This window comes from Neopelma chrysocephalum, unplaced genomic scaffold, assembly GCF_003984885.1.
Source record: "Neopelma chrysocephalum unplaced genomic scaffold, ASM398488v2 Primary Assembly neopelma1_96737, whole genome shotgun sequence".
In the NCBI taxonomy this organism is placed as follows: domain Eukaryota; kingdom Metazoa; phylum Chordata; class Aves; order Passeriformes; family Pipridae; genus Neopelma; species Neopelma chrysocephalum.
This window is the reverse complement of record NW_020925381.1, coordinates 1,725,869-1,747,878: the sequence shown is the minus strand read 5'-3', so window position 1 is coordinate 1,747,878 and position 22,010 is coordinate 1,725,869. Positions and strand designations below refer to the sequence as shown.

The 22,010-nt window shown below is 49.1% G+C and overlaps 1 protein-coding gene across 1 annotated transcript in view; it reads left to right on the top strand.

Annotated features, from left to right (window-relative positions):
• The first annotated feature begins 2,010 nt into the window (after positions 1–2,010).
• LOC113981730 (coronin-2A-like) overlaps positions 2,011–22,010 on the top strand; it is a 58,741-nt gene continuing 38,741 nt past the window's right edge. The window contains exon 1 of the mRNA XM_027709293.1: positions 2,011–2,078. The gene's annotated coding sequence lies outside the window, so the exon portion shown is untranslated. The remainder of the gene's footprint in view (positions 2,079–22,010) is intronic.

Genomic DNA, 22,010 nt, shown 5'->3' with positions numbered 1-22,010 from the left:
TGCTGCAGCTCAGCCCTTGCATATAAAAGCACTAGTGCTCACACAAATGGCACTTGCTCACGACTTGCTCCTGACTAGCACAGCCAGGTGCCTACAGTGGACAGGGCTGCAAGCAGCAGGAATCTTTCCTCCCAGTAACCTCAAACAAAGACATCTTTGTCCCCGGTCAGTCCTGCATGCAATCTTCTACTGCTTAAACAGGGCTGGAGCACAACACATGTGAAAGGAAGCACTGGACATCATCAGTGCATCAGTACCTGACCTGTCTTGTACTTCTCCCTGGTGAAGATGTGAGCACATGCTGCTCAAACAAGTGTCCTGAGGGGTTCCAGAAGTTACCTCAGTACCTGTAGGCAGGGCAGGCCCAGGACAGCTGCTGCGCAAGCAGCCATGATTCATACCCATAGCTGGATTACTTCCTGTGCTCCATCCATGGACTTTGCTTCTCAACAGCTGTCTGGTGGTATATCTGTGCAAGTGCCTCAGTCTCCTGGGATGTCCCAGCCTGGAACCTGGCAGCAAGGCATGAAGAGTACTCTTGGGGCAGGCCGATTGATTCTGAAATTCTGCTCAACACCTTTGAAGAATTTGGTGGATGTACTCTTGTCAAGGGCATGATTTTCCTTCTCCAAAAGGACTTGAGGTGTCCTGAGGGGCATGACTTCACATGTGCAGTCTACTCTTTTACTAGAGTTGGGGTCTCTAGTGAGAAGGTAGTCACTGGGTCAATGGTCATGATCTCCCCTTGCTGGGATTACCTTTTGGCTAAGGACACAGTTCTTGCGTCACTCTTTTGGCACTGTCAGCAGGTCTTACTGCTCTACTGATTTCAATCCCCGTTATCTTGCCTGTTGTTTCCTCAGTTCCTTTGGTTCAAAGCATTTGAGATACCCCCACTGTCTTTGCCAGACTGTGTCTCAGGTTGATACCCAGCTCCTTGGTAAATAGTCCTTTGTCTTGAGGAGTTACAAACTGGTAACAGCATCTCAGCTATCGTCTGGGCATGCTTGATTTTCTGCTTGGTCCCTTACACTGATCTGCAGCATTTCACTTGTGGAGGACACTTGAGTGTCACAATCTTGTCACAGCTGCTGGCTCAGCCCAGAGCTACCTCTGATACCCATGACTGGTGGGACTAAAGCAGGGACATGAGCTAGCTGTCTCAGGCTTCAATGATCAGACAGGACCAGAGTGGTGTTAGCTGAGAGGGTGACCTGGCTAAGGAAATCTCCTCCGCCCTTTGATCTTGGGCATTGCTGTCTACTTGCCAAGTTCCTCACCCAGGCTACCAGGGAGGTTTTTAGTGCTGCCGAGATATCAGCTAACCCCAAAGTCTGAGTGTGAGCTCTGAAGACATGAGAAGCTTTCTAAGGACCCTTGCCACCAGTGAAGGCCCTGCAGCTTTGGGCCAGTGTCTCTCCATCTGCCAAGGTCCGCCAGAGGCTGCCATCTAAGGCTGGCACACTAATACGTGTTGCAGGGGTGTGTGCAGTGTTTGGGATGTTCAGGACCTGGTGGTTGCACTGAAGACACAGCACAGCGTGCCCATCTCTTCCGAAGCTCTCGGAGCCAATGCAAGGCCTCTCTGCAGGTGATGGCAAAGTCATGATGCTGTCAGGACGATCTTGTAGGAGGAACACGCACCCAGCCCTCACCGTGTGCCTCCGGCCATAGACTCGGGGGCCCTCCCTGCAACGGGATGGTGACGGTGAATGGCGCCCGTCGGCCTGGGCGAGCCGGCTCCCAAGGCCGGGGTAGGGAGAGCCGCCCGCGCACCTTGCAGTGGTTGCGGAGGGGCTCTCCCCGCGGCATCACCAGCGCAAACCCCACGCCGCCCACGGCAGGCTGCGCCCGGGGGCCGAGCCCGTCCGCGGACCGGCCCTGCCCGGGAAGGCTCTCCGGAGCCCTGCGGACCCAGGGGCGGCGGGCAGCCCCCGGTCCCTCCGGCACCTCCCGGCCGCGGGGCGCGGCGCGGGGGGCGGGCCGGGGCGGGGACCGCGGGCGGGCCGAGCCGGGCCGGGCTGGGCTGCCGCGGCGCGGCTCTGAGCGCAGGGCAGACCCCCGCCGGCAGCGGCAAGGTACGAGATCGGGGACTGTGGGGGGCGTGGGGCCGGGCAGCGGGTACCTGCCGCAGCCCGCGGCCTGCGGATCCCGGCAGTGCCGGGAGCGGGGGACGCCTGCCCTGCCCGCTGTGCGCCGGGGGTGCCGCAGCCCCCGCCGGCCCCACCCTGCTTTGTGCGGAGCTGGGGCCGCCACCCGCAGCCGCGGGGGCACCCACGGGCGGGGGATGCGGCGGCCGCCTGGTGCCACGGGCCTCGGGCATCCCCCGGTGTGTGCGGCGGGAGAGAGAGCGGGAGCGGGATTGGGAGCGGGGCGTTCCCGCTGCCCGCAGTCGGGGCAGCCGGTGCTGCCCGCGCCCTCGGCGGGCAGGATTCTCGCTCCCCGGGAGCGCCCTGCCCGCGGGCTGTTCCTGCAGGGAGCTCCCGGTGGGATTTTCTGCGCGGAGCGTGGCGGACCGGCAGCCGGCCCGAGGGTCTGCGGCCGGCCCGCCCCGCTCCGAGGGGCCGCCGGTGCGCGGAGCAACAGGGCTTCGTGCCGAGCCGGGGCACTCCGCTGCCTGCCCGGGAAGGCTGCGCCTCCTCCTGCCAGCTGGGGCCACGGGTGGCACGGCTTGGCACCTGTATAACTTTGCTTATTACATAGAGAGAAGCCTTATCTACGGCTGTGTGTGAAGGGTTGAATTTGGCCCTTTTGTGCTGGAGTCATGGGGAATTTGAGTGCCTGTTGTCAGGGCAGGTCACATCTTGCACAAAGCGTGATGACAGCCACGTAACGATTCTCTGGCATCAGGATGTCCTGGTGCCAGTTCCTCCTTCAGGGCAAGCCCTTGAGGGGGTCTTACTTTCAGGCGACACAGCTTTGGAGGATTGCTTCCATGCTGCAGCTCTGTCAGGGGCTAAGGCAGGCTGTTGCAAAGGGATAGGTAACAACAACAGCACTTTGCAGACAAGTCACTGATGGCCTGAGGAGGTCAGCTATGTGTAGTGTGTCTTGATGAACATCATTGTTCACTCTACAGGGAGTGGTGCCCTCCTTGTCTCGCTCTGGAGCGTCCTGTCTGTTCCTGATTCCCACCCCACCTCACCCCAGACCCGTTCACTTACACCTTCTAAGAAGGCAGTGTTTGCTGCAGCCCTGTAAAAGGAATTTGCCTGGACAGGCTTAGCCTCTTCCGGCCCCTTGGGTGCTCAAGAGAAGTGATTTCTGCAGAGGATTCAGAGAACGTCTGGGAGAAGGTTGGCTGCTGGTTGCCTTTTAAGCTTCTCAATGCAGGCTCCCCAGTGGGTTAACAAAGGAGCAGCCTGTGTAGCCCTGCTGTTCCCTTTGTTCTCCCACTGGCTGTGCCCTCTTTGGAGAGCTCTGATCTCTCCTGGTTTCATCAGAGATAGGGAGTGACTGATGGAGGCACGAGGGAGTTCATGATTTGGTTGTGAGCATTTCAGGAAACTCTAGAACTTTGGGAGGCAGGATAGGGGAGAGCTGGTTGCTTCTTAAAGGCAAGGGAAAAAGGAGGTGTTTTCATCTGTGCTGATGTTGTTTGAATTAACATTATGACAGCTATTATTATAGCTTAGATAAGCAGTATTTCAAATTCATTCGATCTATTAGTTTGTAGCAACATATCAAAGCCACTTATCTGTGTAGAGCTGCCATAGACCTGGGAAACATGAGACCCAGGTGCTGGTGATGTTTGGACAAAGAGCCGGACAACGGGCCATTCACTTAAGAGTTGGACTCAATGATCCTTGTGGGTCCCTACCAACTCAGAATATTCTGTGATTCTGTGAATTCTGCTACCTGCACCCCAGCTCTGCCCTAAGCTCCTCCTGACCTCTCTTCCTCTGAGGCAAAATAGCTCTGCATGAGTGTGCCTGTTTTGCAATACCAGGGGGTGAGGGAGAGCGCTGCCCTCTGTGTGGCAGCTGCACCTGCCTGGCCAGCAGCATTGTTCATTCCATTGATCCAGCTGGTTGCTGGCTGATCTGGTGCAGCAGGTGGATTTCCTGATAGCAGGTCGTGGTATCTTATTCTCTTTTTCTTATTCTCTTTTTCTGCCTGGGTAATTTCTGCCTGTCTCTCGAATATGTTGGTTCGTCCCCTCTGAGTAGTTTTCTTGCTCTACAAATGTTAGTAATGGATAATATTTTTAATATTTTCGTGTCTGCTACATTTGTTAGCAGCTGGATAATGAATGGATTGTTTGTTGCCTGACTCCATGGCAGGTTTCTGTGAGTCTCTTTCTAGTTTGATTGGCACTGGGCAGGCTGCTGTCTCTGGAGCAGGTTTGTGGTGCCTCTGCAAGGGCAGTTCTCCCTTGCCTATGGGCTGTCTGGACTGCCAGATGCTTGAATGCTGTGTGAGCTGTGTTTTGGGGATGAATAGTTCAGTACAGAGCAGGTCCCTGTGCTATGAACTGCAGGTGCCCAGGTGCTTCAGTGTTACAGAGACTTAGGGAGAGAACTGAAGGCTTTGGCAAATCCCAGAAGCCAAAGGTGACGCTTTGGAGTGGGAGACTCTGCCTTGGGGGCAAGCTAAGGTAGATTTTATGCATGACCTTGTAGGTCCACATAAATTGTGGTCAGTTGTCGCAGGGTATCTTGTCGTGAGGCCTTGGTCCGGTGGGGGAAGAAGGACACACAAGACACACTAGGATGGTGAGACAAGAGATGTCTGTCTGCTCAGCGCAGCAGGCAGCCTTTATTGAGCTTGCCAACTTCACACACAACACAAACGTATTCCTACAACAACACCCAGGAATCCAAACACCTGCACATTATCAAACTGTCTTAACCTTGTACTCCCTGCAACCCAAGGCATGTCCATGGAAACCATCTAACCAGCTCCACTGCTCCCATGGAACACGGCCTAACTTTTGCACTACCTCAAACTTTAATTGTGGGGCTACAACTTCACCCCACAGTCAGTTTGCTTCCTCTGATATTTTTGTATTCCTTGGCCCACAGTGGGTGCACAGCATGAAGTCTTCATCCCACTGTGCTAGGGTCTGGATTTCCATGGCAGGGATTTTGATGGGGAAACTGTTGGGGTGTGGGTTGTCACAGGATATGATGGAGGCTCTCTGTGAAGAAACAGGGTGGAGGGAGAATGTCCCAGATGATTTCCCCACCATCCACTCTTAGTTGGTCCAAGGGAACTCAGCAGATCCTTAAGGGCCAGACCCTGTCCTTCACTCTCATAAATAAATCTTCTCCAAGAAAGTTTGCTCAAAGTGTTTTCTTCAGTAAGAAAACCCCACAAAACCCCACCAACTTATCTGAGCATTCCCTTCTGCCAGTTATAAACACCAGCTGTCTTTTTCGGCAATAAAATGGTGGTCAGTGTTACAGTTGGCCAGTGGGTTGATGTCTGGGTAGGTGGCTGCTGAGGACCTTGCGACTAAACCTCCTGCTCAGAGCCAATGGGACCTGTGGATCCATTCCTGGTGAGGCTGGACAGCAGCTGTCCTTTGAAAAAGCTGGCTCTGCCCACCTCTTGATGCACAACAGGAACACAGACAGTCTGGTCTCTTGCTCCCGTGGCAAGAAGACACCAGAGCAATAATGCAGTGAGTTGTTTATATGTAGTCATTATCTGGCTTCCTGTAAGTGCACGTTAAGCTGCTCTGGCTGCAGAGAGCTGACTGAGGCAAACTGCCTGCAGCACATACCAGTTACGCTGACGCGCCTTCTGCCTCTCCGCAGGAGAAACAGGAAAGACCTTTACATCATCCAGGAGGCTGTACATGGGCTGAGGGGATTTGACACTCGCAGGGTTATACTGGCCTCTAAGTAGAAGCCAGACTGGCCTAGTATTTCCAGGGATTTCCCCTCTGCGGTATTACAGGCTTGCCAGCAATTCCCCATGTTGAAAATACACCCTGCAGGGCTCTATTAGGGTAATGCTGGTGCTTACTATTTCCAGAGCACTTTAAAATTCACAAAGAGGACTTTCTGACCCTCAGCCAAGCAAAACCCTTTCTAAAGCTTGGAGACATGCCACTGCCAATGGTAGGACCAGTGATAGGGTGCAGCTCCAAGCCCCATTCTCTCTTCCCCTGTTGACTGTTGACTCTCCCTCTGCTCTGTTTCACACCGCTTCAAATTTTCCAGAGTAGTGCCCAAAGTTTGGCTTCTCTCATTCCCTTTCTTCCAAGCATCCTTCACAGCTCTGGTTTGTGCAGGAGTTTCTTTCCAGTCTGGTGAATCACTGTGCTCTTTTGCTCTGTGCCAGGAAACATGGATTCTTATCTGCAGAGAGGAGGTCTTCTGCAACAGATGACTCTGCTCTGCCTCTCTCCCTCTGTGGGACAAAGTCACCTAGGAAAATAATAAGGAAGACAAAGCAGCAGAAACTCCCAGCAATTGTGGCATTTTTATCACTGAGATTAAAACAAAGTCCATGGAAGCTGATTAGATAGGTTGCAGGAAGGCAGGAGAGGCCAAACTCCATCTTGTTCTTCCTCCTGCAGCTCTTGGAGCTGTGCTTAAACAGGTTGGGAGGCAACGCTGGGGGAGAGCTCCTCCCAGGAAAAGGTGACTTGGGCAAGGCTGCCCATGGCAGGGTTGCACTAGTAAAGGAAATATGAGCCTCTTGGGTCCAGCCTGTACATAGAGTAGAGCAGGGACAATCAGAAAAAAGGTGCAAGGAGGAGCCAAGGCAAGTACTGGGCTTACTCCCAAGAGCAGAAATCAATCAATCCTTGTGATTTAAGCTTGCCTTGCAGAGTGCCTGTGCGGAGGGCTGAAATACTCCTTGGAAGAGTTGGAAAGCTCAGGATCCCACCCCAGGCTTTCTGAGAATCAATGGCAGGGTGCATGAGTAGTGCTTGGTGGACAAGTGCAGTTTTCTCAGACATGGCTTTCTCTTGGGGCTGAGATATGGACTGACACAGCAAATGAAAGGGAGCACCTGCAAGCGCAGGACTGGGAGCAGTGGATCTCTCCTGGCGCTGCCTGTCCTCACTTGGGTCTTGTTTAGCCAGGGAGTGTTTGCACACAGGAATTTGCCAATCTGCCAGAAGGACCCTTAAAGTGGTGCTGCCCCTGAATGCCACCAAATGTCATTGTCACACCATTGATCTGTGCTGGATCCTATAGCATCATAACTCTTCTCCCATCAGGTATCTGTGGAGTTTTGCTTTCCGGGCTGCAGAAAGTCTGGCTCTGCCGGTGCTGTTCAACTCTCAGCCACCTTCCACATGGTTATAGGTGAGGTTATTTAAAACCAGTTGTTTAAATCAATGTTTCACAGTGTTTTCCCTGAGCAAGAACACATAAGTCTTGAAAAATATAAAACATATATTGCCTTAGAAAAGTGTAGCCACTGTTTTACCTGAATTGCTGGCACAGTTGCAGTGTTCCTTTCTAAGAAAGCTCACACTGATGTTAGGAATACTGCCTGTAACGTGAATGATGCCAGGAGGGACCAATCTTCATCATCCTCTGGTTTCTTCCATTCTATTTGCCCTCTAAAAGGAGCCTGTACTGGCAGCAAAATTGCAGGGAGAACCCAGGCAGCTCTTTAATTGTAACAGACAAATAGAAGTCAAAGGTTGTCTTGCTAACATCTACTTAAATGTAATTAGTTCACATTATTTTTCCCTGCCATTTTCTCTAATTTAATTTGAATACCAAAACGCACACATAGAGGAACAAAAACAAAATCAGAATAGCATTGCTCCAAGTTCCTGCTTGAGTAATATTCAGCTCTTGCTATGTACAGAGACTCTTTTCCTTACAGTCAGGGAGGATCTGAGTCTCTCTTCTGACCCCTCCTGCCTGTGATCATGGCTCTGGTTCATGTTTCTCTTTGAATTTGAAAAGGTCTTGATGTCAGTAAGTGATGCCTGTGTCTTAATTGAAAAGATTGATTTTGCTAATGATAGCCTGGCATCCAACAGCTTCTGCAGAAATCAATAGTTCAGTGTCTCACAGATTTAAAAACCATGGCACACATTTAAGGGCTTAATAGGGATTGAAGGGCTTGACTTTACAGCCCCTTGCATGTATTTGAGGCTCATGCCCCCTGCCATACATTACTCCCCTGTGCAGTAGCTACGGGTGTGATGCACCCAGCTATGGGTGTGATGCACCAGGTTTGCCAGGCAAACCAAGTCTAAGAGCAGAAAGACCCAACCCTCACTGAGATTTTTATGGGTAAAAGCTCATGTGGAAGGTTCACACTTTTGTCTTTCCTAGTGGCCAGGTTGTATTTTGGAGAACTCTCTTGGTTCCCATGGAGTTGAAAAGATCAGAACCCTCTTTTGTCTTTATAGGTAATAGATTCTTCAGTCTGGCTGACAAACCAGAATGAGAGCCAGTAGCTGGAAGCAGAAGTTATTACTTGGCAAAATAATAAGGCAGTTGTGTTTTTAGCAGCAAAGAGGAGGAATCATGGGAAGAGCTTCCCGGGATAAGGCATTGGTAGAAACCTGAACAGCGTGATCTTCTAAATCACTGAATCACAGAATATTCTGATTTGGAGGGGACCCAGAAGGATCATCGAGTCCAACTCTTCATTGAATGGCCAGTGTCAGTCAGTGCAGGCAGCAGTGTTCTCTGGATGTAGGTTACATCTCTCAGTTTGCCATTAGCAGGCACCAAAACAACAGCAGCTATCTGGCATCCTGCAGAAATTTCTTTCCCCAGCTTGTCACCCCTAGAGTATCCTGTCTCTTCATAGTGAGGAGCATGCACTTCTCTCTCCACACTCTCAGCATGTTCTGCTGAGCTTTGCCTTTAGGGCCCCAAGGTGATATTCTTGTTCCCTAAAGCAATAACTTGCTTTCTCTCCTGAATTTTGTTTTATGGTCGCTGTAGGGATGGCAGTTGGAAGGCAGAAGTCCTCTGAGCCACTTTGGACGTTGTCTGTAAGTGGAAAAGAACTTCACCTGCTGTGTTGTCTGGAGATCTGGAGAGGGAGGGGTATGTGACTCATCCTCATGGAGGCAGAGCACTGTGTAGAACCAGTACCTGCCTTTGTGGCTTGTGTGTTGACTGACTGTGGTCACAATTATTAGCCAGACAGAGGCTTAGCAGGATGATTTGCTTGCCTGTAGTAGTACCTCCATCTTTGGAGATTTTCAGAATTCACATGAACAAGGCCCCAAGAAACAGCCTGACTTTGAGACTGGCCCTGCTTTGACAGGAAGTTTGTACCACTGACCCTCAGAGGCCCCTTCCAGCCTGTGATTCTGTCATGGTATTAGAAGCGAAAACCTTGTAACGATATTAGGAATGAAAGTTTCAAGGAATTAAACCAAAGAAACCGCTAGCTAAAGTCCACCTGAAAAGTTTGCCTTGGTCCCTATGTCCCATGCTTCTTTCCCAACAGTCATGATGAATGTTAACTTGGATGAGTGGTAAGAATCCTTAACTTTCTGCTGCAGCACACATATCTGCTTTATGGGTTCATTCACTCAACTGAGGCAAAATACCAAAGGATGTCCTTGAGTATATTGTGGTCATCCTTGAGGATTAAAAAAACCTCATTTCAATAAAGCTCATCTTGCTGTTAGCTTGGGGAATCTTTGTGTTGGGAGCTTTGTTTTGGTGTCCAACCCTTTGTGGGCTGTTAGTAGAACAGGACTTCTTGAGCTTAATTGAGAATAGGTGTTTGATGTGTAAAGAGGGAACTGAAGTGATGATTTCTCTTTCAATTTTGAGAAACCAGGGAAACCAGTCATTATCTTGTGTATGGTTTTGTGTATTTCAGAAGAGCTTTACAGTGTCTTACCTATTCTTTCTTCCCTGGCAGCAGGACTTGCAACATGAACTTCTCTGTGACTTCATGACAGCTCGTCTTAGGTTAAAAAAAAAAAAGCAGCAGTATTTATACCCTAATTTCTGCCTGTTGTGTGGGTTTGGAAGATACCATACATGGCACTAGAAGTGTTTCATACACCTTTCATTGTTGTAGGGTTCTGCTTCCACTGGTGCCACTGGCCAGTGCCAGTACAGGGAGATGACTGCACTGTGTGTTACTCTGTAAGTCTGTAAATCCACAAGTGTCTTCAACTCCTGCAGAAAAGCAAGTCTTCCCCAGGAAACTCTGATCTTTATTTTGAGCTCTTTCTAAAAAACTTCCCCTTTCTTTACTTCCGTATCTGCCTGTGTCATTACCTGCTGTCCTTCCTGTGCCTGGAGTTCCCTGGCATAAAGGTGTCACGGAGGGCAGTGGTTGGACTCACCTGCAGCCCTCCAGCCTGCTGTGGGACTCTTCCCACTTGCTGTCATCTCTGGCTGAGCTAGGAGCATGGCGCTCACTCTCCTCTGGCTCTGAGCAGTCTTCAGAAGTTTCCTGGAGCCTGAAGACTCTCTGGTACTGGAAAGCCTAGATGCAGATATAATTTCATGAATGCATATAAGTTGTCCAGAGAAAACTGCATGTTCAGTCAGCTGCAATGAGGCCTCTGTTGTCTTACCCAGAGCTTTTCTTCTCACTCTTCTTCACACAGTCCTTGTTTTTACTGCCTGAGGCTTGGAAATAGCATCCCAAACTGCCTGGCCTACATTATGTCAGGAGTTCAAAATTCTGCTTTAATTCACGGCCAGACTTCAAGGGCTGCTCTACCTTTCTTTTTTTTTTTTCCCCCTCCTTTCTGCGGCACTGTGGAAAGATCAAATACTGTCTGGATACATCTACAGCGCAACTGTGTCTTTAATGACTCATGCAATGCCAGCTTCGGCAGCTCATTGAGGACCTGGTAGATGCCTGAAAAGGGATATGGCATATGGCTTTTGACATATGGTAGTATGATGGGATGGAGAGTTCAGATAGGGAGTGATTGTTCCTCTGTTTATCATTGCCCAGGAACTACAGGATGCAGATAAACAGTGGAACTCATTGACACAGGATGTTGGGGATGTGGTTCAAGAAAAGCCATTAGATGAATCTGCAGGCGGAAAATCCATTAGGGCTGGCTAAACAGACAGATAAGCCTTTGGCTCAAAAAGTCTGTGAGGCACAGATGCCCAGAGCTGACTCAAAGGCATAGAAAAAGCTCAGTTTGTCGGTGTGGAATCAGCTATGCTGGAGAAACAGGCTGGCATGGAAAGTAGCAGTGGTAGAGGGAGAGAGAGCCTGTAGCAGTGAGCTCTGCTGGGATGTGGAGGTGTTGTCAGGGGTGCTCCCTAGCTGGAAGGGTTAAAGAGCAGGCTGGTGCAGTGGGACAAAGCTGGAAGATGATGAAAACTTGTACTCAAGATGCGTAAAAAGGCTGGCAGGAATGAAGTATGTAGTAAATAAACTACTACTATGTGGGAGGAGAGGCTGACCTTCATTGCTAGAAGGTGTGAAGATGGAGAGGTGTGAAGAATGAGACTGGTCACAGAGAAGAGCAGTGGTGCTGAATGGAACGATCAGAGATTGAGCAGCATAAGAGTGCAATACCTGGAGGAGAGGAGGCAAAGAAAATGCTATATACGATGACAAGCAAGGCTGAAAGTCAAACAGAGAGTGATATCTATGAAAAAGAGGGCAGTGACAGACCTCACCTCTCTGTTAACTATAACAAGAAAAGTAGAGTGCAAGAAAAGTAGATCTGTGGAATGAAAGAGGTGGTACCAGGACTTTTCATATCCACAGGCATTTTGGATGTTTTAATTTGACTCAGCTCCTCCCATTAGCACCGGGTTCTTCTCCTGGAATGATTTTAATTTCATCTGGAAGAAATCCTATTTGCATGCTCCAAGATGACTTTGCAATGCAAACTGGAGTGCAGTGAATGGCAGCAAAAGGGAGATTTGCCCCAAACCTGTGCTCCCAGTCTGAACCAAACATTACTTCTATGCTTGCACTGATGAATTTGTTTCAGAGGGATGGATGGCACTAGTTTCTCAGAAACTGCATTTGCCAAGCCCAGCGGGTGAATGAATGGGCACAGAATCTCATTTCCCTGGCAGGGAAATCATGTGTAGTCCTCCCACTTACTCAGCATCAATCAAAGCCAGACTGAAGACCAAAAAGAGTAAAACTGAACTATGCTCTAAATGGTGAATTGATTTTAAAACTTGTGATGTATGGGGTACCATGCATCACAATGGGGTAACATCAGGCCAGTGACGTGTCACTAGTGGGGTTCCACAGGGCTCCATCCTGGGCCTTGTGCTCCTCAACTTCTTCATTAATGACTTAGATGCAGGACTGGAAGGGACACTAAGTGAATTTTCTGATGACACTAAATTGGGAGGAGCTGTCAGCTCCTTCAGGGGCGGAGAGGCCCTGCAGAGAGACTTTGACAAATTAGAGGACTGGGCAATCACCAACCATATGAAGGGAAAGTACTGGATTCTGCAAGTGGGATGGAGCAGCCCTGGATGTTCATATAGACTGGGGAATGAGAAGCTGAAGAGCAGCACTGTGGAAAGGGACCTGGGGTTTCTGATTGATGGCAAGTTGAATCTGAGTCAGCAGTGCCCTGGCAGCCAGGAGGGCCAACCATGTCCTGGGGGGCATCAGGCAAAGCATCACCAGCCGGTCGACGGAGGGGATTGTCCCGCTCTGCTCTGCAATGGGGCAGCCTCACCTTGCATATTGTGTGCAGTTTTAGATGCCACAGTATAAAAAAGACATTAAGGTATTAGAGAGCATCCAAAGGAGGGCAACGAAGATGTTGAAGGGTCTGGAGGGTAGTGAAGGGTCTCATGAGGAGTGGCTGAGGTCACTTGGTCTGTTCAGCGTGGAGAAGAGGAGACTGAGGGGAGACCTCACTGCAGTTACAACTTCCTCGTAAGGGGAAGAGGAGGGCCACTCTCATGATCAGTGACAGGACTTGAGGAAACAGCATGAAGCTGGTTTGGGGGAGGTTTAGGTTGGATATCAGGAAAAGGTTTTTCACCCAGTAGGTGTTTGGGCACTGGAACAGGCTCCCCAGGGAAATGGTCATGGCACCAAGCCTGACAGAGTTCCAGAAGCATTTGGACAACACTGTCAGGCACATGGTATATTTCTTGGGGTGTCCTACGCAGGGCCAGGAATTGGACTTGATGATCCTCATGGATCCCTTCCAACTTAGCATATTCTGTGATTCTATGATGTGATGGAAGAAAACATTGGCTGTTGTGTCTGTAACACCAGCCTTTGCCGGACTCTCTCTCTGGCTTGTCATGTGTCACATAAGTGGCACCTGCTGTTACAGAGCTCAAAACTGTGTTAGGAGTTTTGTGGAGAACAGAGAGATGTCAATTCTGATTTAATCAGCCAGTCAAAGGAAAAAACCTCAACTGGTATCATAAACCAATTCAACACTGCATGGGTGTGGGAGAGCTTCCCACACTTCTCCTTTATGCAGGCCCCTAAATGTTTTTCTGCATGCAGGTTATGCTGCAAGGGAGGTGGAAGAACTCTGTAGTTATGGCTTCAGAGAATTCCTCTGATGCTGCCCTCACTGCCTCTCAATGAGCAAAGTCTTGCTGTCATTGCTCCCAGAAAGACAGGGGCCGTTTCTCTTTAATTCTGGCTCACAACTGGGAAACTCAAAGCTGGTTCTTCTGTGGTCTGTAGTGGTAGGTACCTCTGTCTTTTGCTGCCAAACCCAGTTACTAACATCTGGATACAACTCCTGGAAGGACAATTACAGAGCCATACTCTCCTTGGCACAGACAGTGTAACAAGGAGAAAAGAACACAAGCTGCAGCTGGAGGGAAGTAGGTCAGACATTAGAGAAAGCTGCATCCCCAAGAGGGCTGTACATCCCTGGGACCAGGCAGGTAGAGGCCATCATCCTCGGGGATTTTGAAGGCTCCACATCTGCCCTGACTAATGACTATGGGCAGGCTGACTGCGAGACTAAACTGGAGACCACCAGAGGGGGTGTCTCCTACACAGGGCCCTTGCATCTGTGCTTGTGCTTTCCTGTCCAGACCAGGCAGAGCCTCGTTAGTGCCTCCCAGCTCTTTAGCAGTTTCCATTTTCACCTGGTTATATTCCTCAGTTTTCTCAGGCACCTTCAGAGATGAGATCCAGGCTTAGTCTCACTGGCCAGGATCCCATCATGTCCTGCAAGTGTTCTAACCTGTGGGCTGGTTAGTGCACAAAGCCTCTGTCATGGGAGTGCAGTTACACTACATCACATTAGATGCAAGAGCTGTGTCTTGAGACGTTCAGTGTGTAACCTCCAAACCTTCACAGAACTCAGGAGAAACATCTGCACTTGGTGTATTTCCATTGCCTCACCATCCTGCTGGCCACTTCAGATTTCCTATCATATCTGTGTTCTGGTGATGACCACAACTCCTCAGGTAGGCAGAAGAGGTTTGAAGAGAAATCTGGCTAGCCCACTGGATCTCACTTGGACTCCTTGGGCAAGTAAGCAAGATTGTGGGATTCCCTGAAGTTGGACTATCTCCTTGAATCGGTGATGCTCAGCTTTGCTGCAAGGAAAGCCTTTTGTACAGTAGCCTTTCGAAGAGATACCTGCTCTGCCTGATGTCTGCAGGCATGCTTAGGCCTCACGGTAAAGAGCAGTGGGACCAAGAGTCGTGATCTTCCCAAACAACACGGCAGGTTACTGAGACCCAGCTGCATCTTTTCAACAGGGAGCTGAACTTTGGTTCCTGAAACTCAGAAGCCAGCTTGCTCTTGGATAGCAGGAAGCTTCTTTCTGTGAAATAGGGGAGTGAAAGAATGGTGTTCTAGTTTCAGAAGAAACTGCTGAGCTTGTGGAGTGTCTGATGATGAGTTTTTCAAGGCTGTCTTTCTGACCGTAAATGTGGCAATGTGCTTTTTAGACTAAGTTTCTGCAGGTTGGCGGGGCAGATTAGGCTTCCAGTTTTCATTGGTCTTTGAACCAGGGTTGTTGTATTTGCTTTTCTTTTGTAACGAGGCAGGATCTTGCCAGTGTATAAAAGCTCTGTAAGGTGGAATTTGCCCTCTCACTGAATTCAGAAGCACATTAGTACTCACAAGGAAGTTGATAAGCAATAATATTTTCTTTGCTGCCCAGGTAACCAGCAGAGTGAAAGAGGGTATTGTCTCTGGAGAATGCAGGCAAGTTGGCTTTATCTTTCTGTACACAGGCTATCTTGGAAAGCTGGAGGTGAACCAGAGGAAGGAGGGGCTTACTCTCCAAAGAAGGTGGGGTGGCCCCATCCTCTGCTTCAGTCATACTGCCTCTGGCCCTTCCTGGGACCTCTGAAAAGCCTAATGAATCTGAACTGAGTTTTGGGGTCATTTTTGGTTTTTCTAATCTTTCATACTCCCCTGACCCACTGTGGTATTTTGTAAAGGCCATGTTGACTGAAGCTATTTGCATCCTCAACTCATCATCTTTCTTTCTGTCAGAGCTTGCAGAGTATGGGCACCACATGAAGCAGACAAGGGATGGGTGAAGGGTGAGGTTGAACTGCCAAAAAAGGTATTGCCACCAAGTATGGGATCATCCCTGGAGGATTCTTCTGTCCCTCCTGAGATGCGCAAATTGACTTTGCACTGACTGAGCACAGGCATCTTCGCACTCACTGAAGGGTGGGCCATGCACTTCAGCTTGATTTCTTGCTGATGCTGTCTTCAAAATATTAATGAAGACACTTCTCCTGTGACTGGGGGCGATCCTGATGTTTCACTCCCTGTGCCTGAGTGAGAGATGTGAATCTTCAGGAAGTGGAGCTCCAGGCGCCCTTGGCAGCAGAGTGACAGTGATGGTGCCACAGGTGCCTCAGGCTCCCTCGCTCCAGGGTGAAGAAAGGTTGCTCATGGGAAGAGCGATGCTTGTCTGGCCTCTGCAGGGAAGTCCAAAGTTTGGCAACAGACCCTCCATAGGCACTTCACAGCCCTTGGGCTTCCTAAGCAATCTGGAGGCTCCCAGAGTGCTTTATGGCTATCATGAGGGGAAAAACAGGCCCAGGAAAAAAGGTAAATGTCAGCTTCTGCCCCTGATGTGTAGCAGCTCCCTGCAGTGAAGAGAGCAACCCTTCAGTGAAGGCTGTGAGGGTCCTGGTGGGCAACAAGTTTGACCAGAGTCATCTGGGTAACCCTGCAGGCCAACTGCAGCCTAGGCTTCTCCACAAGACTCTAGGCAGGCAGGTTTCCCGAGGAGGCCAGTGAGATCTCCATCCTCCTCAGTCTTCCAAACTCAGCTGGACAACCTGAGCAACATGACCTGCTTTTGTAGTGAGCTTTGCTGGGGGCTGAGGTCAGAACTCAGGACCTCCAGATGTGCCCTCTGGCCTGATTTGTTCATGTGATTCTATGTGTTTTGTTGTTGTAATTTATTTTTGCTTCTTTTACTTGTCCCAGGGGAGGCTCAAGTACACATCTGGTGTCAGGTTTGCAAGTGACCGCAGCAATAAAATAAAGAACAGGTGACAATTCAGCCAGTACTTCATGGTGTGCACTTCACAATGTTCTGGGGGATCCTACCCATGATACAGTCTTGGATTTTACACCAGATCAGGTGACAGGAGAGTATGAGCCTCCTGGAAGCTGCCTGAAGCTGTGGTCTCTGCTAGTTTTCTCTTTGCTTTCTTCACTGCTGCTCGCCATTGCTGCTGGCTATGCTGGGATGACCCAGTTAAAAATAACCCGGCTGAGCTATTTTTGTGAGGCACATGTGCTCCCTGATCCATCTCCCTGCTGCACCAGCGTGACAGAAGAGCAAACTCGTGGAGAAATACCAGCTGGTGGGGATGGGGCAATAAGCATGAATGGGTGTCACCATCAGGGAGTTATTATGCTGGAACTCATTTGGCATTGCTACCTGCTTTGGGGAGTGCATTGTGGTTTCAAATTGTGACTGAATACAAACGCAGTTAGAAAGCTTATCCAGGGTGGCCACTGGACTTCTGCTGTCTCAACCTTGTCTTGTGGAGTATGGCCTTGCTTCATTCACTCCTGGCAGCCCTTGTCTGCCTCTGGACATATGTGCTTAAAATTATTTTGAGGTCCACAACACTTGGTATATCCTCTAATGTGAACAAAATTTGCACAATGTGCATTTTACCAAGCTCGGGGCTTTGGTATGTTTTTGGCCCTTGGTCGGCTGCCTTGGAGTCCCTCACGAGAAGGATACTCTGAGACAGACAAGGTGGTACCAGCTGTTTCTGGAGTGCAAGGCTGCAGTGGATTTCTGGAGTCTTGCTGTTCATACAGGCTGAGTCTGTATGCAATGTTTCTGTATGCAATGTTTGCCTTCCCTGGCCCCAGCCAATAAGTGCGGGAGGCAAAAGTACTGGAATCTCCTTCTGCTTGTGCTCTAAGCAGAAGATGCCTACATCAGTGGAGGAGCCACTCTCCTGAGGCTGTGTCCACCCAGTACGTTCTGTGTAAGATAGGTGCTAGCATGGGGGAAGGTCTGACACGTCTCCTTCCAGGGGCACGTGTGAGACCTCATGTCCTGCCCTGGCCATTGTGCACCAAAAATAAGGGGCAAGAGGGGCTGCTGTGGCTGCTCAGAGAAAGGTATTGACCTCACTGTTTTGAGCATGAGGAAATCAACTCATTATTTTAATCTTGAGTGACTCCTTCACCTTCCTACTTCATGTCCTCTGTATTGTGCAATGTTTATACTACAGGCAGAGCTGTTTTTTCGCAACCAGCCTTCCAGGGCAGCATATTTAAGTATCCTTGCTGTGCCAGAGAACTGCAAGTATTTTGGAGTATTATTTAGAGCTGGGTTTTCTGATGGAAGATAACACACCTCTAGAATATGTTCTTTGAGATCTTGTTCACTGCTGTCATTTTGTCCCCCCCCACCTCTGCAAATCCTAGTCCATTTGCACCAGCAGCATGTCCTTCCTCAGGTAGCCAGTAGCCTTCACGTTGTGCTGCTGAAATGAGGTGACAGAAGCAGTTCCTACAGCTTCTGGTGGGCTGCCAAGGAGAAGGGACCTTTTTGCTTTTGCTGAGGACCAATACTCAAACTAGCATTAGTGAGGCTCAAAGTGCCTCTTTTTATCACCTGCTTTGCCTCTGAAAATACAGAGATTTGAGCATGTGACTGATTCTTGGTTTGATGGAGGCTCTTTACCCATAGTCCCAGGTTAGGGAATGGTAGAGGCTGCTTTATAGCACAGGAGAAGGATGGGGTGTGTGTACTGTGTGGCTGGTGAGGCCATCTTGTCCCTCTTCGGAAGGGCAGGCTGCAGGCTGTCAGCTGCTGATTTTGGGGAGTGGCACCTCCCCGTTTCCAAAAGCCAACTGAAATCTTAGTCCGAGCTCCCTTAATCTGAGCCCCGGAACGGTGGGTGTGGATCCTTATGGAACAAAAGACAAAGAAAGGCAATTGATAAAATCGAGGCCCATCGCAGGACGGCTGATTTAAAAGGCTGGTTCCCAGCTGACCGATTTAAAAGGCTTCCAGCTCTGGTCACAGATAGGGTTGTTTTTCCAAGGATATGCCTCTGAGCAGCTGTAAAAAGGTCCTGCAGCCTGATAGAAAGGCGTGCTGAAAGGTTTTTATTTGCTGCTGTGGATTGATTGGAGTACAGATGCTCTGGAAGACATGCTACATTATTCATGTGGTAGATACCCATAGCTAAAAGCTAATGCACAGCCTGGAGGCTGAGAGGAGTGGTACAGTCCTTTGTGTGGTTTTGTTGATTCACTAGAGAGTCTGGACTGCTCTTAAGCTTTTTTTTTGAATACTGAGATTGATAAAGCAAATCCAGGAATGCAGATCACTTAGTTAATGGCTCTCCACCTCCTTTCTTGTTTACAAACTACTCCCAGCTTTTTTTTCTTTCTTTTTTTTTTTTTTAAATGCATTATTCATACCAAACTGCTTGGTAGGCTGGTCCTGTTTGCAGAACTTCACCAGTAACTCAGTTTTCATGTGGCAGCAACTTAAACTGCTTCCCTGTTGAGGCTCAGGTGTCTGCAGTAGCTGTCCCACTTTGGATTCTCTATTAACTCTGCATCACATCTGGTGGGGAGAAGATCTTGCTGGACCAAGCAAGGCAGACCTTGTTTCCTAAACTAACTACAGTCAGTTACCTAGATGTGGGGACTGACTAGTTGGCACTAGTCTGGGGACTGAGTGCATAAAAAACAAGCCTGGGAACATATCTCTTTCTGTAGCTCCCTTCGCTCTGTTAGCAGCTGGCTGTCAAATGCCACGGTCAAGACTGTGGTCTAGTGGTTAGGTTGTCTGTCTGGGGACTCTGAACTCCAAGGCAACACCTTTGAAGGAAAGAGTTTGCTTCTCAGATCACAACTGTGGAAGAGACATACTTTCAAGGCAGGCTCCACTCACCCTGCATTGGGTGGAACCAAGCCATGAACCAAGAGGTGAAAGACGCCATATCCGTATTGTTTATTACTCTCGTAACAATAAATCTGTAGCCTCTGAGCTTGTAGTATTGTTTGAGATCACATGTGCAGATGGTATTTAAAGCTCTGGGTTGCTATATAATAATGTTGTCTGTTGACTTTGGATCCAAAGGAATTTATTGCTGGTAATTTCTCCTTGATAGTGTTATAACACAGAAGTGGAATTTGGATGGCAAGGTGTGTCCAGGGGTGTGTGACCTACTCTCTTGCAGATATGCCTCGGAGAATGCCCATGGCTTGGAGGCTTGGAGGGGAGCCTAACTTAAGCAATGAGCCTCACAAACCCTTTCGTGTGGTAGGTTTGAGAGAAGCTAGACCAGAAACAAAATGGTCTGTGCTTATTTGGCATCTGACTCAGGAGGCTGGTGTCTGGTGATGGAGTTCTGAGGGCTTCAATTTTGTCTTGAAGCAGTAGCTCAACACAAACCATGGTAAAACATCTGTAAAAGACAGGAGACTGTTCTGTTAGTGTCTGTCTTACAAATTGTAGATAACACTGACATTCCTTTGTTTGCCCTCAGGGTTGCCTTTTTGAGGGCACACTCATATTATGTTTTGAAACTTTGGAGATGGAAGCATGTGTGTGAGTTTCTGAAAAAAGGGCAAACTCAAAAATGTAAACCTGAGACCATCAAATTAGTGAAAAACCTTGCCTGGATGAGGATTGGAGCCAGCAAGCTGGCCTGTGATATGGCTGTGGCAAATGGGCACATCGGGGCAAGTGTAATGCCTGGTGTAGAGCAGCAGGGCCATATGATGTAGCTGCTGTGTGCATACGCCCATCCTCTGACTGTGCTGCTGGGTGCAGGGAAACAGCTGGCCAAGGGCAACAGTCAGACATGCTGGACTTAAAAGGTGTGTGACACATCACTTGCAAAAGTAATCGAATTGGCAGGAGTGCACAAATGTTCCAAAGAAAGTGTTCTCTGGGAGCTATTTCACATCCCTTTCCTGTTCAGGAAAAGACAATTTCTATTTTGAAATTAAAGAGCTATGGCTGGAATAAAAGGAAGGAGAAACGAAAATGGCATTGATAGTGTTGCCTGCTGAGCTGTAAAGTGTGAGCTGTAATTGCTCTCTGGATTTCTGGAGCTGTTGCTTCTTGTGTACTGCAAAGCAGAGACACCTTTACTTACTCTGTTACTGCCACTGGGTTTTCCAGGCCTATTTATGTGGGAATACATTTTCAGTTGAAGCTAAAACCTGTAATTATATGAATATAATCACACCGGTATTGCTGGTCCCCCTTGGCATGCAGAAACTAATTCAAAAGGGGTGCTTCTCACAGGGGAAAAGATGAAGGTGCTCTTCATCCCATCTTGCCTGTAGAGAACCATAGGGCCATTTGTTAGTGTGCAGAGCAAAACCCAACCTGTCCTGCAGAGAGATGCCTGGCTGCACAGTGCTGCAGGCCTGACTTTCCACAGTAGGAGCAGCAAGACTTTGTGCAGCCCAAAAAGGTAGGCTGTGACAAGAGGTGTTCTGGCTCACTGATTTTGCATTTGGGCTCCCGTGTGTTGGTCCAGACATCCAGCCACAGGTGAGACAAGAGGTCTCCTCTTGCTGTGGATAAGACTTTCTGTGAGTGATCTGCTAATGATACAGATATTTGGTGTACTGGACCTGGAGTCTAGTCTTGTGCATTGGAAAAACCTGCTCCCAAAGCCCCGGGAGAAAAAAAGCTTGGAGATCCTGAAGAACTTGTACCCCTGCCAGGCTGTTATGAGCAACCAGCAGTCTTCCGTCCTGCATGCAGTCCAGTCTGAGGACCCCAGTGGGTATTGGGATACTGGTTGCTTAGTGTGCAGGTTTAAAAGTTAACCAGCAAGGCAAAATGAACTCAATTCAAAAGAGAGATTTATAAGTCAGAATAACAATTTATTAAAATAATGTAATAAGTACAATTATACAGGCAGACAATTGGTTTTAATCCACAAAACCCAAATGTACAAACCCAGCACCCTGGGGTATGAACAAAAGTGGTGTACCTTGGCCCACCCCCCGAGTCCAAAGCAAAGGGAGAGGGAATAAACCTGCTGGTGGGAGAGCTGCTGCAGTCTGGTCAGAAGTGGTGATTGCAGTCCAGTCGAGGGTGGTGGTCTCAGCCTGGTTGGGAGCAGCGGTGGTCTGCTGTCTTCCTCTGGGTCCCACGAGAGAGAGCCCCAAGGCTCTGAAACTCCCAGTTATATACTCTCCAGTTCAGGCGGGAGTGCTCAGTCCCTCCCTCAGAGTAGGGAATTCCATAAAAGGGCATGTGGATGCTCAGTCCCTCTTATCAGAGCGGGGAATTCCATATAAGGATATCAGAGCGGGGAATTCCATAAAAGGGTACAGGAACATCTTCCCACCTTGCAGGCCTCTACTGACAGCAGTTTTTGGGAAATGGCATGGAGGCTATAGAATACACAGTTTTGGGTTACACCCATCCAGGGATGAATTGGTCCCAGCCGTTCTAACCAGGACACTTAGCCAGTGAGTTGACACCTAAGTGGCTTGGCATACCCTGTGATCAGCTCAGCAGTGCAGTCCTGCCTGGCAGGGGTCACAGCTTCTAGCCACATTGGGTTCTTGGAGGGACAAATGCAGAGCCCTTCCCAAACCTGCCTAAATTCTTCTGCAGCAACAAGAAGGGATGAATGGTAATTTGGACTACAGATGTGTGAGGAGTTAGTGTGGGCTGTAGG